At 36.4% G+C, this 16228-nt stretch overlaps 1 protein-coding gene across 16 annotated transcripts in view; it reads right to left on the minus strand.

Annotated features, from left to right (window-relative positions):
- Nucleotides 1-16228, minus strand: part of RIMS2 (regulating synaptic membrane exocytosis 2) — an 821462-nt gene that overhangs the window by 621533 nt on the left and 183701 nt on the right. The window lies entirely within an intron of this gene.

Raw genomic sequence — 16228 nt, forward strand, 5'->3', positions numbered from 1 at the left:
AGTCTTCACATTGCTGCAAAAGCTAATTTTATCTCCATTAAACCAAAGTGGGCTTTGTCTTAATAACCAAAGAAAGATTTAGATATTTAGAAAATCACTAACAATAAAATTCTAATAATGCAACTAACATTTACCCAAATAATATGTGAATTTTACTTTAAATTTAGATAACAAGTTCGGGTTTCATTGGTACAGGGAACTCCTGTGTGAGGAAATTTCCTGACTCCAAGTTTCAGAGAATGTGCTGACCTGCATTAGAAGTCAAACACACAGTCATGAGGGCCACATTCATAATACTCCTGAGTGCTGCTCCAAACTGGATTAGAATTCAATTGGAAAATATTCAACAAAAGGAATAATATAATAAAACAGATAATAATTCATTTTTGAAGTCAATATGTGGCCTGAAGGGATCCTTATGTATGTAGATTAGTGGTCCCATTGCTATTTGAGTTTGGCACCCCTGATCTGGAATACTGATAAGTGATTTATGCAGGATCATATGGCAAGTATGTGTCAGAGATGAGATGTGAACCCTGGTCTTTCCGACTTTGATATCAACTTCCTGTCTAAGCCATTATACTATATCTCTTCTTGAAGTTATAAACTTGAAATATGGATCCATGTAAGAAAAATACAATAATAACTTTTAGAAACCAATAATGCTCATTTCATGCTTTTATGATCTAATATATTTGAATGCTTATTTTACATCTTGGCCAAATAGACTCTTTCCAGGGTTAGATAGATGAAATGATTCCTATACTCCAAACATTGTTCTTCCTATTTCATGACCACACCACAATATTGCTCTTTCTGTTTCAATGAATACGTAGATAATAGAAAGACAAAATAAACAGAAGCGTCTATATAAAAACATGCATATATAGGTGGTGAGAGAGACAGAGTCAGAGACAGAGAGCTAAATGTAAAATGATGATAAGAAGTACCTCCCTTGGCAAAGATCTAAAAAAAATTGTCAGAAGAAGTTAGAGAGATTGCAGGATGATAGGCACACTATTACATTGTTGGTGGAGCTGTGAAATGGTATAATCATTTTGGAAAGCAATTTGGAATTAGGGAAATAAAATTACTAAAATATGTATAACTTTTGAACCAGAGACTCCTTTAGTGGGCTTAAGGAAGCCATTAATAAGAAAGTCCTCATATGCTAAAATATTTAGAGAAATGCTTTTTATCATAGTGAATAAGTGGAAACATATTAGATGCCCATCAATTGGAGAACAGCTAAATAAATTTTGGTACATGAATGACATAATATTCTTATGCTGTAAGAATTATTGATGCCATCACTCTAGAGAAGCATGAAAAAATCTACATGAACTGATACAGAATGAAGTAAGGAAAGACAAGAAAGCAACATACAAAATGACAACAAAAATGTAAATAAAATAGAAAGAACAACTACAAACCCCCAAATCAAAAATGAATGTCACAAATGTATAAAGATGAGACTCTAATCAAATGAAGAGATATAAGAAGATGCCCACAACCCATTCCTTTCACGGAGATGGAAGGTCTACTGGCTTTAAACACTGCACATGTTTTGGTACTTTTTCAATACATTGATGGATTCTGCTAAACTTCCCTTCATTTTCTTTTTTGTTGTTAAGAAATACTATTTGTTATATAGGATTGCTCCTTTGAAGTGGGGAAGAGAGCTACAAGGGAAAAGTATGATAATATAAAAAAGATTTTTAAAACTTAGTTTTTTTAAAAGAAATACCTTCCCATTCCTCTTTTAGAAAACCAATTGTCATCCAGGCCCAGAAATGGAAGGTCCTGGGTTCAACTTGGCATTAGACATATCCTAGCTGTATAACCTCAGGCATGTCACTTAACCCCCATTGCCTAATCCATTCTCCTGCCTTAAACCCAATACATGGAATTGATTCTAAGGCAGAAGGTGAAGATCTTGTAAAAAAAATCAGTTGTCATTATTTGAAACATGAAATCAATGTTTTGTTCTGTGAAAAAGATAGATGTTATTTCTGCTATCCAGCTATCACAGGACTTATAGGAGGAGATTGAATCTCTGATTTAATTGGCATAGGGAATTCCTGATTGAGGAAATTCTCTCTACAAATATAGATCAGCACCTTCTCTGCATCTTATATACTGGCAGTATTGCCTAGAGCAGAGGCGACCTCAACACTCCCAAGTGCCCCCAGAACCAGATAAATATATAATACATAAATATGTTAAAATACAATAAGATACAGATGATATTAATTTGTGATTTTCCAAATCAATATTCAGGCTGCAGGAATCCTTTTCTATTTGAGTTTGATACCACTGGCCTAGGGCAATAAGTTAAGTGACTTACTCAAATTCATTCAGTCAGCCACATGGCAGAGGCAGGACGTGAACCCAGGTCTTTCTGACTCCAAGGCAAGCTGTCTCTCCACTATGGCACAATGTCTGATTATTAGATTCTATTCATTTTATTTTGCAGTGTTATAGCTATACATTATTTTTAGGCTAATGTCCAGCAATAAAGAATAACACCCTGTCTAAAATCAAAACATAGATTTCTTTTATTCCTTCATCCAGCAAGTATTTTTTAAGCATCTATTGCCAGGCACTATACTTAATGCAGGTGATTTAAAGAGATAAATGGCTTAATCTCTGTTCTCAGGGAGTTTTTCCTGGATTTTGAAGAGATGGCAGCCTAGTTTACTAAAGGGGAAAAGATTTCCAGTAGCCCACAAATGGAAATGGAAATGGAAATTTCACCAAATGGAAAGAAGGTGTCAAAATGTTCTCGTAATGCTGATAATTGGTAAAACAGGCTTGTTAAGAAGTCATCCTTTGGGTATGTGTGACTTAGAAGTTCAGCAAACTTTGAGTATATGCAAAACACAGAATTAGTGTTCAGTTTGAATGACTGTATGAAAGTGAAAAGAGTAATTAGTGAAATGAAGCAGCTGTATAGAATTGGTGAGCATGTTAAATGCTGAACTGAGTGATTAGCTGTGTTGGCTGGAGAGATTGATTTGCAAGGAGTATTGAGGGGTAAATGCCCAGGCAAACTAAGAGTACATTTTGGGACTCTCTGAGTCAGTTCTATTTTCAGAATGCGAATACTAAGTTATGGATGCATTAGGTCATTAGGATATAGTGTGAGTCAGAGGCAGGCCTAGATTTATGGAACTGGTCAGAGAAACTGGGTGGACCTGGCTCCTGAAATCAAACCTCAATAAGTCTGGAGAAGTGATGACACAGCCTTGGCAGATATGATCAATCCGCCTGGCACAATTCTGAGCCCCAGGAGTTTCCACACATGGAAAGAAGGTGCTAGAAAAAAAAAGAGGGATGGGAAGGAAGAAAGAAGGCAGACCTAGCAAACCGGAATGCAAGAATGCTTCATTGCAATGACTATGATCCATGGTGGTGGTAGTGGAAATAGCAGCAATAGAAGCATAAAATGTCCCCTTATATTCTCTGGAACTATAGCTTCTCTCATTTTGGACACCATGTCTCACAATGCAGCCCGAAGGATTGAATTAGCCAAAGGCAGAGGATGAGGATATGTTTATATGTAGAGGCCCATTTCAGTGAAAATTAAATTAATGGATTACTATTTCTAATATATTTGATACTATTAACTATCATGATGCAATGGAAAGAGCACAGGACAAAGTCAAAGGACTAAAGCTTGAGCCCAGGTTCTGCTATTTACTGGATACCCAGTAAGTATGGGTGAGTCATTTAACTTTTCTGAGCTTCAATTTCCTTCACTATAAAATAAGCATAATTCTTAGGAGATCCAATTTCAGAGCATTGTCATGAGGAAAATTCTTGGTAAACTGTATAGTGCTGCATGAGTGGGCATTAGCATTAGCAAAATTATCATTAAGAACATTGCTGTGAGAAAGAACTGTTGAAGTCAGAAATCAAATCAAACATCCTATCTTTCAAATTAGTTTATTTGTGTTTCTATTGGGGGGGGGGATGATTCTATAGGAGTATTATCTTACAAGAATGACCAACATGGAAGCACGTTTTACATGAAAACCTATGCCTAATCCAGATCAAATTGCTTACCACCTCTAGGAGGCGGGAGGGAAGAGAAGGAGGGAGACAATTTGTACCTTATAATTTGGAAAAATGCATGTTGAAAATGGTTATTACATGTAATTGGGAAAATAAAATATCTTTAAATTTTAAAAAGAACATTGCTGTGCTGCTATTTCCATCACCAATCATAGGCAGATAAATGAAATGTTCCTTAGTGTATTGCAATTATTCTCTTCTGTAACATAGCAGTAGCAGTAGTAGCTTTCTCTTTCATCAGGACAGGGACCCTGTAGCATCTGAGCTTTCCATCTCACCCAAAGCCTAATATTGTGTTGCATATATAGTAAGCACTAAGGACATATTTCTTTAAAACAATAATGTCTAACATTTATATAGCATTTTAAAACTTGCAAATATCTTTACATGCATTATCTCATTTATTCCTCACAACAATTCTATAAGGTAGATGCTATTATTATTCCCATTTTCTGTACCAAGAAACAGGCTGGAAGATTGTGTGACTTGCCCAGGACTACACAGCTAGAATATGTCTGAGGCAGAATTTCAACTCAAGTGTTTAAATTAATACAATGTATATTTGTTAAAATAATCTAATGAACTCTCATAGCTTCAACTACTACCTCTAGGCCAATGGCTTCCAAATCTGTATCTTCTCTTCTGAGCTCTATATTCACATCTCTTCTCAGCCTGGGTGTCCACAAAGTACTTGAAATTCAAAATGGTCAAGATGGCTTTCCCAGATAGTTTTCCTCCTTCTGTGACCCTAATAATTCTACTTAACATCTGTGTGGTTTTCTTTTTGGATAGTCATTTAACATCTCTAGTCTTCAGCTTTCTCATCTATAAAATTGGTGGGGGGATGGGGGGATATTGGGGTTGGACTAGGTGAAATCTTGGGTCCCTTATATCTTGACATCCATGACCATTATATAATCACATAATTTCTGCCTATGTCACTACCATCTACATAGGCTCCTAAATTTGAATCTTGGTGTTCAAAACAAATTTTATATATATATATATATATATTCAATATATTTCAATATATATTTCAAATATATATATATATATACATATATATAAAGAGGCCTTAAAAGGCAGCTAATTTAACTAATTTGTGGTGCTCCAGCCACTGTGCTACCTAGCTGTCCCATCTAAACTCTTTCAAATGGTATTGACAAGTCTCATCTCTACTCTGAATTTCCTAGAACCTATTTTTTAAAATACTGGCAGACTTCTTCCTAATGCCTAATTGTTCTCATGGTACTCTTTGACTCAAAGCCCTTTGGTGGATCTCTTTTTCTTACTAAGTGAAGTTCTGGTTGTTTTGCCTACTGCCACTTGCCCTCCCAAGCTTTGTCTCATGAGGCTAGCTGAAAGAGTGCTGCAGCTGGAATCAGATTTGAGGTACCCTTCCTTCTTCCTCTTCTACAAAGCTCTCTGGGTCTCAGGTATGCATTCATAAAACTAGATAATATTTATGTCCCTTCTGATGAGGACATCTTATAATTCTATACTTCCATCTACTTTATCTATGGCCCTATCCAAACTGAACCACTTACTCTCCCCCATAATACTCTGTGTTTTCTGTACCTTTGTCCACACTTTTCCTATCTCTGTAATATCTTCTTCCCAGCACACATTCTCAAATCATTAAACTCATACTCATCCTATAAAGTAGAAATCAAATGCCACTTTTTCTATGGATCTTTTCCTTATTTATACATATAATAATTGTATTTCACCCCTTAGACCTCACATAGCAGAATCAAAGAATGTCAGAATTGGAAGGGATCATGGAGGATACCCAGTTGAACCCAGAGCTGAAAAGTAATTTCTTCCATAATATGTGTCCTAAAATTAGTCATCTAATCCTCACTTGAGACAGTATAGTATAAGGGACTCCACTGTCTTCCCAGGAAGCCCATTCCATTCTGATTTTCAGGAAGTTCTTCCTTGCATTGAACTTCAATCCCCACTTGATAACTTTTACATATTACTCCTAGTTCTTTCCTGTGGGGTAAAGCATATCAAATCTAATAGCTTTGCCATATGACAAATCTTCACATATTTGAAGAGAACAATCATGTAAGTCTACTCTTCTTCAAGACTCTAATTCCTTTGGAAGTGGCTAGGTGCCTCAATTGAAACTAAAAGCCAGGTCTAGAGGCAGGAGATCCTGTGTTCAAATTTGATCTCAGATATTTCCTAGCTGCATGACCCTAGGCAATTCACTTAGCCCCCATTGCCTAGCCCTTACCACTTTTCTTCCTTGGAACCAATACATAGTATTAATTCTAAGACAGAAGGCAAGAGTTTTATTAAAAAAAGAGTTTTTTTTTAATTAAAAAAAGAGTTTTATTAAAAAAAAAAGATCTAATACCTTCAAATGATCCTTACATAGAATGGTCTCCAATTCTCTTATCATCCCATTCACCCTAATTTGAATACACATCCGCTTCTCTCTCTCCTCCCTAAAAGATGACAGTGAGAATTGAATGTGGCACTTCAAATGTAGGCAGTGTACAAGATGATCACCTCCTTTATGTGGACAGTATGCCTCTCTTAATGCAGCCTAAGACTGAGTTAGCTTTTTTGGTTGACCTCTATTGAATTTGCAGTAAAAGTGAACCTAGATATTTTCCACACCCTTTTATCTAGCCAGTCTTTTACTCTTCAACCAGTGTAATTGCTTATCTTTCAATGCAAATTTGAGATTTTAGATCTCCAATAAATTTCAACCTATTAGATTTATGCCACAGTTCTCATACTTTTTAAAAATCTCTCATGTATTGATCATGTGCTTTGTTGCTTTTCAATCATTTCTGTCCTGTCCTGCTCTTTGTGACCCTGTTTGGGCAAAGATACCAGAGTGGCTGGCCATTTCTTTCTCCAAATCATTTTACAAATGAGAAAACTAAAACAAATGACTTAAATGACTTTCTCAGGGACACATAGCTAGTAAGCATCTGAAGACATATTTGAACTCAGAAAAATGAGTTTTCCTGACCTCAGGCCCCACATCCTATCTACTGTTCCACATACCTGGCTCTAATCAGGTATTATTTCATATTATAATTACATCTTCATAGGTCATATCCCTTACTCTCCATGCGCTCATTTAGGGCAAGGACCACGTCTTAATCTAAATGGACATGTAGCACCTATGAATGGCATTCTCTACAGAGCAGTCACTTAAAATGTTTGTTTATTACATTAAACTAAACATGGAATGGCATACATGACAGTAATACAGCTACCCCCTTAGTTCAGGCTCTCATCACCTCTCACCTAGGTTACTACAATAGCCTGCTAACTGTTATCTCTGTATCTTCTCCCATCATTCTAGTCTGCCTTACACACTCCTGTAAAAGTGATTTTCCTTAACTGTTGAGTGAGTTTTATGACTCCCCGACTGAACCAAATCCAGTGGCTTCCTTTTCCTAGCCTGGAGGACAAAATATGAACTCCTCTATTTAGCTCTTAATGCCCTATACAACCTGAGCTCAACCTATCTTTGCAGTCCCATCTAGATATTACTTCCTTACCATGCTCTGTAACTCACCCAAACTGTATTCCCCACTCCTGCCGAATACCATCCACATTAGACACTTAATACCTATTTGTCAAATTGCAATAGAAAACACTATATACATATGGGCTCTTATTATTAGGAGGACTTCCTTTTCATGAACCATCATAGCTATATATCTTCTGCTTTTCTCTTCTAAAATCAGTTTAAAAAATCTTGCCCACAACTGCAAAATCTCTCTGCTAGCTCCTCCTGCACTAACATCAAATTGCTTACTCTTGGTTTCACATGATCAGACAGACACTCTGACTAGTAAAGCTTAGTTCATCTTTATAATTCACCTATTCACAAAATTAAAGTACCATTTCCACAAAATCAAGGAGATAGTCACAAACTCATCACATTTTCTAACTAGCAGGGAACCCAGTGACCCTCAGCCTGATCCAAAACTGAGCAAGCCTTTGCTTTAAGAAAAAGCCCCATTGATGAGGAATGCTAATAACTAGCAAATATATCATATTTTAAGATTTGAAAAGTGTTTTCTATATATTCTTGAATCACTTTATCCTCTTTGCAATCCTATGAGATAGACACAATGATTAGCTTCATTTTACAGATGAGGAAACTGAGGCTGAGACATGGTGGCTTTCTTGTTCAAAGTCACCTAGTCAGAAGGTTTCCAGAGGACTTAAAAATCAAGTCTTCATGACTTGAATAAAACACTGACTTTTATTGTATCAGCCATCAGTAACTAGACAATCTATCAACAAGTGTTGACTAAGCACATCTCATTGTTCTATAATATCCACATGATTCCATGGACTTTTGTCCATGAAATTTTCTTGGCAAACATATTGGAGTGTGGTTTAACATTTCCTTCTCAGGTGTATCCTCATTTTATAGATGAAGTCCTAAGGCAAATAGGGATTAGGTGATTTGCCCAGGGTCACTCAACCTGTAAGTGTTTGAGGTGGGATTTGAACTCAGATCTCCCGAACTCTAAGCCCAATACTCTATCCACTGTACCACCTACCTGCCCTTTATAAAGCACATACTCTGTGCCAAACACTAAGAATAGAAAGAAAATAGAGAATCTCTTCTCTCTAGGAGATTACATTCTCATTTCTCTTTGTGTATCGCTCTCTCTTCTCTCTCCACATATGTGAATGCATGTATATGTATATATATATATGCATCTATATATGTACATGTGAATATACATATGTGTGTATATATGTATATGATGTAGAATTATTTATAAACTAAACCCAAATCAAATACAAGATAGTAAAGGCACTAGCAGCTGAAGGCATCAGGAGAGAATGTAGATGATGGTGGTACCTCCCAGGCATCTATTTTTGCATGGCTGAAATTAATAGGAAATTGTTACTAACACAAGCCTAAAATTTCCTTTTTGCAGCTTCTACTCATTTCTCCTAATTTCAGTCCCCCTCCCAAAAGACTAATCCCTCTTCCCCCATGACAACCATTCAAATCCTTAAAGACCATTTTCTTCTCTTCTCCAAGTTAGTCATCCCCACTTCTTTCAACTAATTCTCAAAGAGCATAAACTCAAAGTACTCCTCTATCCTGTAGCCCTTCTCTAATTGGATTCATGGTCCTAGACCAAAGAATAGTCAGTTAGTGTACAAGGTGACTAGGTATCTCAATGGAAGGCGTGCTGGATTTGGAGTCAGGAAGATCTAAGTTCAAATCACCCCTGGACCCTGTCTGTGTGACTCTCGTCAAGTCACTTATGTCTGCCTCTGTTTTTCTCACCTGTAAAATGTGCATAATAGGAGCACTTAACTACAAGAATTGCAAGAATTGTGAGAAATGAGATATTTGTAAAGGGCTTTGAAAACGTTAAGGAGCCATATAAATGCCGACTATTATTACACAACTTTGAAGAATGGAATATAAAAGAGAACTAGGAAAGAAAACATGACAATTATGTTGCTTCACAAAATTTAAATCTAGTATTCAGGATCATCACACTGCTAGTAAGTCACTCTAAGATACTACTTCAGACTCAGAATAATAATTTCATTTCCACTATGGAGAATCAATTACCAGTTTGCCACCCCACCCCATGGGAAGTAAAACAATCCATTCTGCATGCTACTTAACATATTGAAACTAAAAAAAAAAAAAAACAGGGATTTCTGGGATCTAACTCTACAGTAGAAGTCTATACTGTACATCTCAGTGCCAGATGAAGAGAATGGCAGTTCGACATTTCAATGGGAAGAATGCTCTGGTCTAAGAGGCCAGGAAGGATTCTAATCTATTTGGGAGATAGGAAAAAGAGAAGAAAAAGATAATAGGGATTTTTGAAAAGAGAAAGGGTCCTTTTGACCTCTTCTCTGAACTCTAATAACCCCTTTTAATCTTGATATTTTACTTTATAGTATCATATACACATGCATACTCTCTCTCTCTCTCTCTCTCTCTCTCTCTCTCTCTCTCTCTCAACAGTTCTCCAATCCCAGAGAGACATTTTGTGACAAAATGTCCCTCTGGGACCAGGATTTGTCTAAATATATGTGCATATCTATGTATATATATAAAATATAATTAACTCATTACATTACATTATTTCCCTTGCTAGGCGATATGCTCTCTAAAGTAAGGAAGAGTTGCCTCTGCTTCTATAGTTTTGTTTTAAAGTCTATATTTATCTCCCTATAAAGAACTCATCCTACTAATAACCTTGCTAGATTAATTCTTTGCTTCATCCAGAGGCCTGGGAGCATTAATAAAGCTCCTGCAAGAGCCTCCTGAAAAACTTGGCTGCATGTTTTCAGATGTCAAATTGAAAATACTCATATGATGTTGTTTTCCCACATACACACGGTGGCTAAAAGGTGTAATGCATCCAAAGTTGCCAGTTAAACATAGAAGTCTGAGGTAGAAAAGCTAGGCAAATCAACCAACCAATCAATCAATAAGCATTTATTACATACTTCTCATATACCACAGTTATGAACCTGGGTTAATGTCACCTCTGAGTAGGTCAGCATATTTTAGGAAAATAAAATGCAGACACAATTTGCCTACACAAACTGATAATAATCCAAATATCCTTCATCAGTGCTGAAAAGTTGGTCAACTTTTCTGGGGCCTTTACTTTTAAGTGGCAAGTACCAATTGCTAGATCTAAAAATGTCATTTCATTTAATAATAGCTAGCAATTAGGTGTTGTTTGAAGTAAATGAATGAATGAATGAATGAATGAATGAATGAATGAATGATGAAGCATTTATTTAAAAAACTGCTATATGCCAAACACTGTGCTAAGTGGGGAAAAGGAAATAGAGGGAAAGATGCAAATACAAAGGTGTAAACAGTCTCTGCCTACAAGATTACATCCTCATAAGGGGAGACAATACACATTTTGGGTAATGTTCAAGATTTTAAACAAGATGTTCTAGATGGAGATTCAACAGAGCATTTAGGTGCACCTGCACTATTGTGAAAGCCAAAGAAAATGCTCAGAGAAGCAGTGTAACTGAAGCAAGGACCAGAGGATGACTTGGCAACAGGAAGACCTGGATTTCAGTTGCAACTCAGATATTTACTAGTTCCATGATCCTCAGCAAATAAATTCACCTTTTTTAATTTATTTATCTGCAAAATAAGAGGATGGGCCCTCATTCTACTCAGCCATTCTGTTGTGCCCTCTGGAATACCTGTTTTATAGGCAACTATCTTCCCTTTATCTTAAATCTCCTACCATCTATTTAGCTCTTACTGAAACTTGGCTTTCCCCTGATGACACAGCCTCCCTGGGCACCTGCCCAATACTAACTATATCTTCCCTCCTTCTTTTTGGTTTACTAATAAAGGTGGGAATTTTTGAATATTCCATTCTCCTCATTGCCACTTCCAGATTTTCTCCCTTTTTCCATCATTCAATAACCTCTGTTCATTTAAAGTTCACATTCTTCATATCTACCACTTAATTAAATCTTGGTAGCTATTATCTACAGACTTCCAGGTGACACCCCTTCCTTCTTCAATGAGCTTAATACCTAACTCACATTTTTTCTTTCCTTTTTCAAATCCTACCTTCATAATAGGAGAATCCAACAACCATATTGACTCCTCAAACACTTTAGCCAATCAATTCCTCTAGCACCACAGCTACACATAAGGTAGTCATATCCTTTATCTTGTTATCAACACAAACATACTACTTTTATGTTCAAGAATTTTGAAATTCTCTTATTTGACCACAATCATGTTGGCTTTTCATCTGTTTTCTCCTTTTTCTTATACAACCCTACTCTTTTTCCATGCCATCACCTCTAATTCCTTGACCCCTCAATTCTCTCCTAGGGGACCTTCCCTATACTAACTACCCTCTCCTCTTCATCTCATCTCAACCCCTTATTGAACCAATTCAACTCTATACTGTGCTCTTCTCTTGAGTCCCTAGGTCCCTAATCATATCACAAATTATCCCAAGAAAAAATTCAGTCTCAGATTGCTCCCACCATTTGTCACTTTCACTCCTATACGTGTGCTACTACGGTACCTTCTTTTACAGCTTACTATCCCACTCTCCACAGCAATTCTTCCCAACATTTTCATTCCTCCTTAAGCCTTCCTGCATCCCCCAGCCCCATTCTCTTAGCTTAAAACTTTCTTTCATTTTACAAAAAAAAAGGTCATTTGCCAAGAAGTCCCTTTCTCTCCTCTTCCCCACCTATTATACCTTCTGTCACTTTCTCTTCAACTCATGATGAAATAGGCTTACTCCTTACTAAGGTTAATCCCTCTACCTATTCAAGCAATCCCATTCCATCCTATTTTCTCCAATAGCTTACCCCCTCTATCAGCCTCAAGTTTTCACTTATTTTCAACTTCTCCCAGTCAATTAGCTCATTTATTACTGCCTACATAAAGTGACATTTCCCCCATGTGTGTGAGGAGGGAATCCTTATTTTATTCTTCTGTTCCAACTGACTATAGTCTTATATCTCTTCTGCCCTTTATAGCTAACCTCCTGAAAGAAGCTCTCTGAAATAGTTGCTTCCATTTTCTTTCTTCTTACTCTATTCTTAACTTTTTTAAAATCTTGCTTCTGGAGGCAGCTGGGTAGCTCAGTGGATTGAGAGCTAGGCCTAGAGATGGGAGGTCCTAGGTTCAAAGATACTTCCTAGCTGTGTGAACCTGGGCAAGTCATTTAACTCTCATTGCCTAGCCCTTCCCACTCTTCTACCTTGGAACCAATACACAGTACTGATTCTATGCTAGAAGGTAAGATTTTTTTAATCTTCCTTCTGACCATACCATTCCACCAAAACTTCTCTTTAAAGTTACTAATTATGTCATAGTTGCCAAATCCAGTGACCTTTTCCGAATCCTCATTCCCTTTGACCTCTCTGCAGCTGTTGACATTGTTGATCATGTTCCTTCTTAATACTCTCTTCTCTATAGATTCTGGACACCATTCTTTTCCTTCTTCTATTACCTATCTGACCACTCCTTCTCTTTCTCCTTTGCTGGAGCTTTATCCATATCATACACTGTAACTTAGGTTTCCCTCAGGGTTCTGTCCCAGTAATACTTCTCTTCTCCCTCTCTACTACTTTTCACTTGGTGATCTCAACAGCTCCAATGGATTTCATTACTACCTTTATGCAGATGATTCTTAAATCTAACTATCTTGCAGCAATCTCTCTATTGACCTCCAATCTCATATCTCCAGTTGCCTTTCAGATAGCTCAAACTGGAGGTAAATTAGACATCTAAACATAATATCTCCAGAATGGAACTCATTGTCTTTTTCCTCAAATTATTCCCATTGGTCCAACCTTCCATTTATTATAGAGGGTAATGTCATCCCCCCAATTCCTCAGACACACAACCTGGATTCCACATCCTGAATTCCCCACTAATTCTCACCACACATACCCAATCTCCCTCCATTATGTCCCATTCTCTCTTCTGACACTACCACCACTCTGGTATAGACCTTCATCACCTGGATTATTGCAATAGCCTGCTGGGAGAAGTGGGGGGGGGTCTGACTCTCTCAGGTCTCTCCCCCATTTCAATATATCCTCAATTCAGGCACTACAGTGATTTTTCTAAAGCTGAGGTTCAATCGTGTGACCTCTCCTATTCACCAAACTGTGAGAAATTCCCATCGATCCTAGGATCAAATACAAAATGCACTGTTTTGAATTCAAAATCTAACACCCTTCCAACCTTTCCAGTCTTCTTATACATAACTCCTGATACATATTTTTTAAGTCAGTGACATAGGAGTTTTGATTGTTTCTAATCAAGACACTCCATTTCTCAGCACCTCATTTTCATTGGCTGTCACCCATACTTGGAACACCCATGCCCACTCCAACTACTGACTTCCCTGGTTTGTTTTAAGTCCCAACTAAAATCCTGCCTTTTAAAGCAAGCCTTGACCAAGCCCTCTTAATCTCAGTGCCTTCCATCTGTTAATTATTTCTTATTTAGCTTGCATATAACTTGCTTTGTACATATTTGTTTACTTTTGTCTTACCAATAGATTGTAAGCTTCTTGAGGGCAGGGACCATATTTTACCTCCTTTTGTATCCTCCTTGCTCAGCAAAGTGCTGGCACATAGTAGGCACTTAAAATGTTTGAATGATAACCTCTAAGGCCCCTTCTACCTCTCAATCAATGATCTTGTGGTTTTAAATTATAGAATATGATCTTATGATCCTTCAACGTATCAAAGCATTATCATTATTATTTATATTTGCTTAAATATTTAAGCTTAATTTTGAAAGAAGTGATCTTGGAATTAATATTTTAAAATATCTTAGTGCCATATTACCTCCATCTGGCCCTGAGATTCATTTATCCTTTTTTGCAATATTCTAAATTTGTCCTCAAGAGAGAACTGATTAATTTTTTAGGGATGGTTTCACATGAAAGAACCACAAAATTAAAATGAAAGCTTATTTTATCTTACTTTATCAGCAGATTGCTAAACTAACTCAAAAAAACAACTGTATAATTAAATTTTATACTACAAAGAGCAATCTGCTTTTTAAAAAATTTTTGTAATAATATTCTGCCCAAATTTTGCTGGATTTGATAATAATGAGATATGACAGAAACAAAGAGATGTGTTAAGTATCTACTGAAAGCAAGAGGCAATTGCCATTATATAAGGCAATTGAAAGTAGGCATGATGGCCTAATTTGAAGAGACACAATGAATTGCACTATTCTGTTATTATTTCTGCTACTATATTGTTTAGTTTTCCCCAACAGAATGTAAGCTCCTTGTTAGTGGGAACCATTTTTGTTTTTGTTTCCATATAGAATAGGCACCTATTAACTGTTAACTGATTGGTCAGCATAGTACAATAAAAATAGAGAACTTTGATTCAAATACTAGCTTTTACCTGACATGCCTGTCCTTAGACAAGTCATTAACCTCTTTAGGTATCAGTTTCCTCAATTGGTAAAATGAAAAGATTAAACTAGATGACAATTAGGGTCCCTTTCCACTCTAAATTTGTGAATTTGTGGGAATTTATGTTAGCTACTATAATTTTCACTAATAATAATGATAATGAATTTATTTAATTGGAGCTAAGCTAGAGTAAGATGTACCATCTCTTCATCTTCAGTCTTTAATCAAATTGAATGAGGATATAATGTCAACTTCCTTAATATTTTTGTCTCTGTATGCTGAAGATAGTTCAAAATGCCACGAGAGAGCTTATTGTTTAATTTTCAGTGTGACCATTTAAATACACCTGAGAAACTGGAAAATGCCACAAATTATGACAACTTACCATTTTATTGATTTCTTAACTTAAAAACTGATGGAGAAAATGTTATTAATTCAGATTAAGTTTTAAAATATTTCATTAATACATTTTTCAGGGATCTTGTTATTAAGCCTTTATCAGCACATCCATGCTTAAAACTAAAAAAGAGGAAGATGGAAAAGAGACTATAAAGTGACTGGAAAGGGAAACGAGAAAATTATAAGGAGAGGAATTTATAAGAATTAGAAGAGGAAAATTAAGAGGAATTGAAGGAGAAAGTCAGTTGCAAACAAAATGAAGGGTGGAGAAGAGGGATAATGAAGAGATACAGAAAAACAAATGATCCTATTATATCAGAGAAATATATTAAAATACTTATTTTCCCACAACAAAGAAAGTAGGTAAGTATAAAATAGGTGACAAGATACAGTGAAGAAGTAACTGAGCAAGATAACAGCTGCCATAGTCTTTTTCCTCTTTTAACAAAACCCTTATCTTCTCTCTTAGAATCAGTACTGTGTATTGGTTTCAAGGCAGAAGAGTGAAAGGACTAGGTCATGAGAGTTAAGGGACTTGCCTAGGGTCACACAGCTAGGAAATGTCTGAAGTGAGATTTGAACTGAGGCACTCCCATCTCTAGGCCTGGCTTTTAATCCACTGAGCCACATAGCTGTTCCCTGTCATACAGTCTTAAAGCATTTTAGAGCAACCTGAAAGTATGGTTGATTTCAGTGTGAATCTCCTTATTTAGACATATATTTAAGTAAATATGAATAATTCACTCAGAGACAGCTCTCTGGTCTAATGGATAGAATACTAGACCTGGAGTCAGGAAGATCTGAATTCAAATCCAGCC

This window comes from Monodelphis domestica, chromosome 3 (genome assembly GCF_027887165.1).
Source record: "Monodelphis domestica isolate mMonDom1 chromosome 3, mMonDom1.pri, whole genome shotgun sequence".
In the NCBI taxonomy this organism is placed as follows: domain Eukaryota; kingdom Metazoa; phylum Chordata; class Mammalia; order Didelphimorphia; family Didelphidae; genus Monodelphis; species Monodelphis domestica.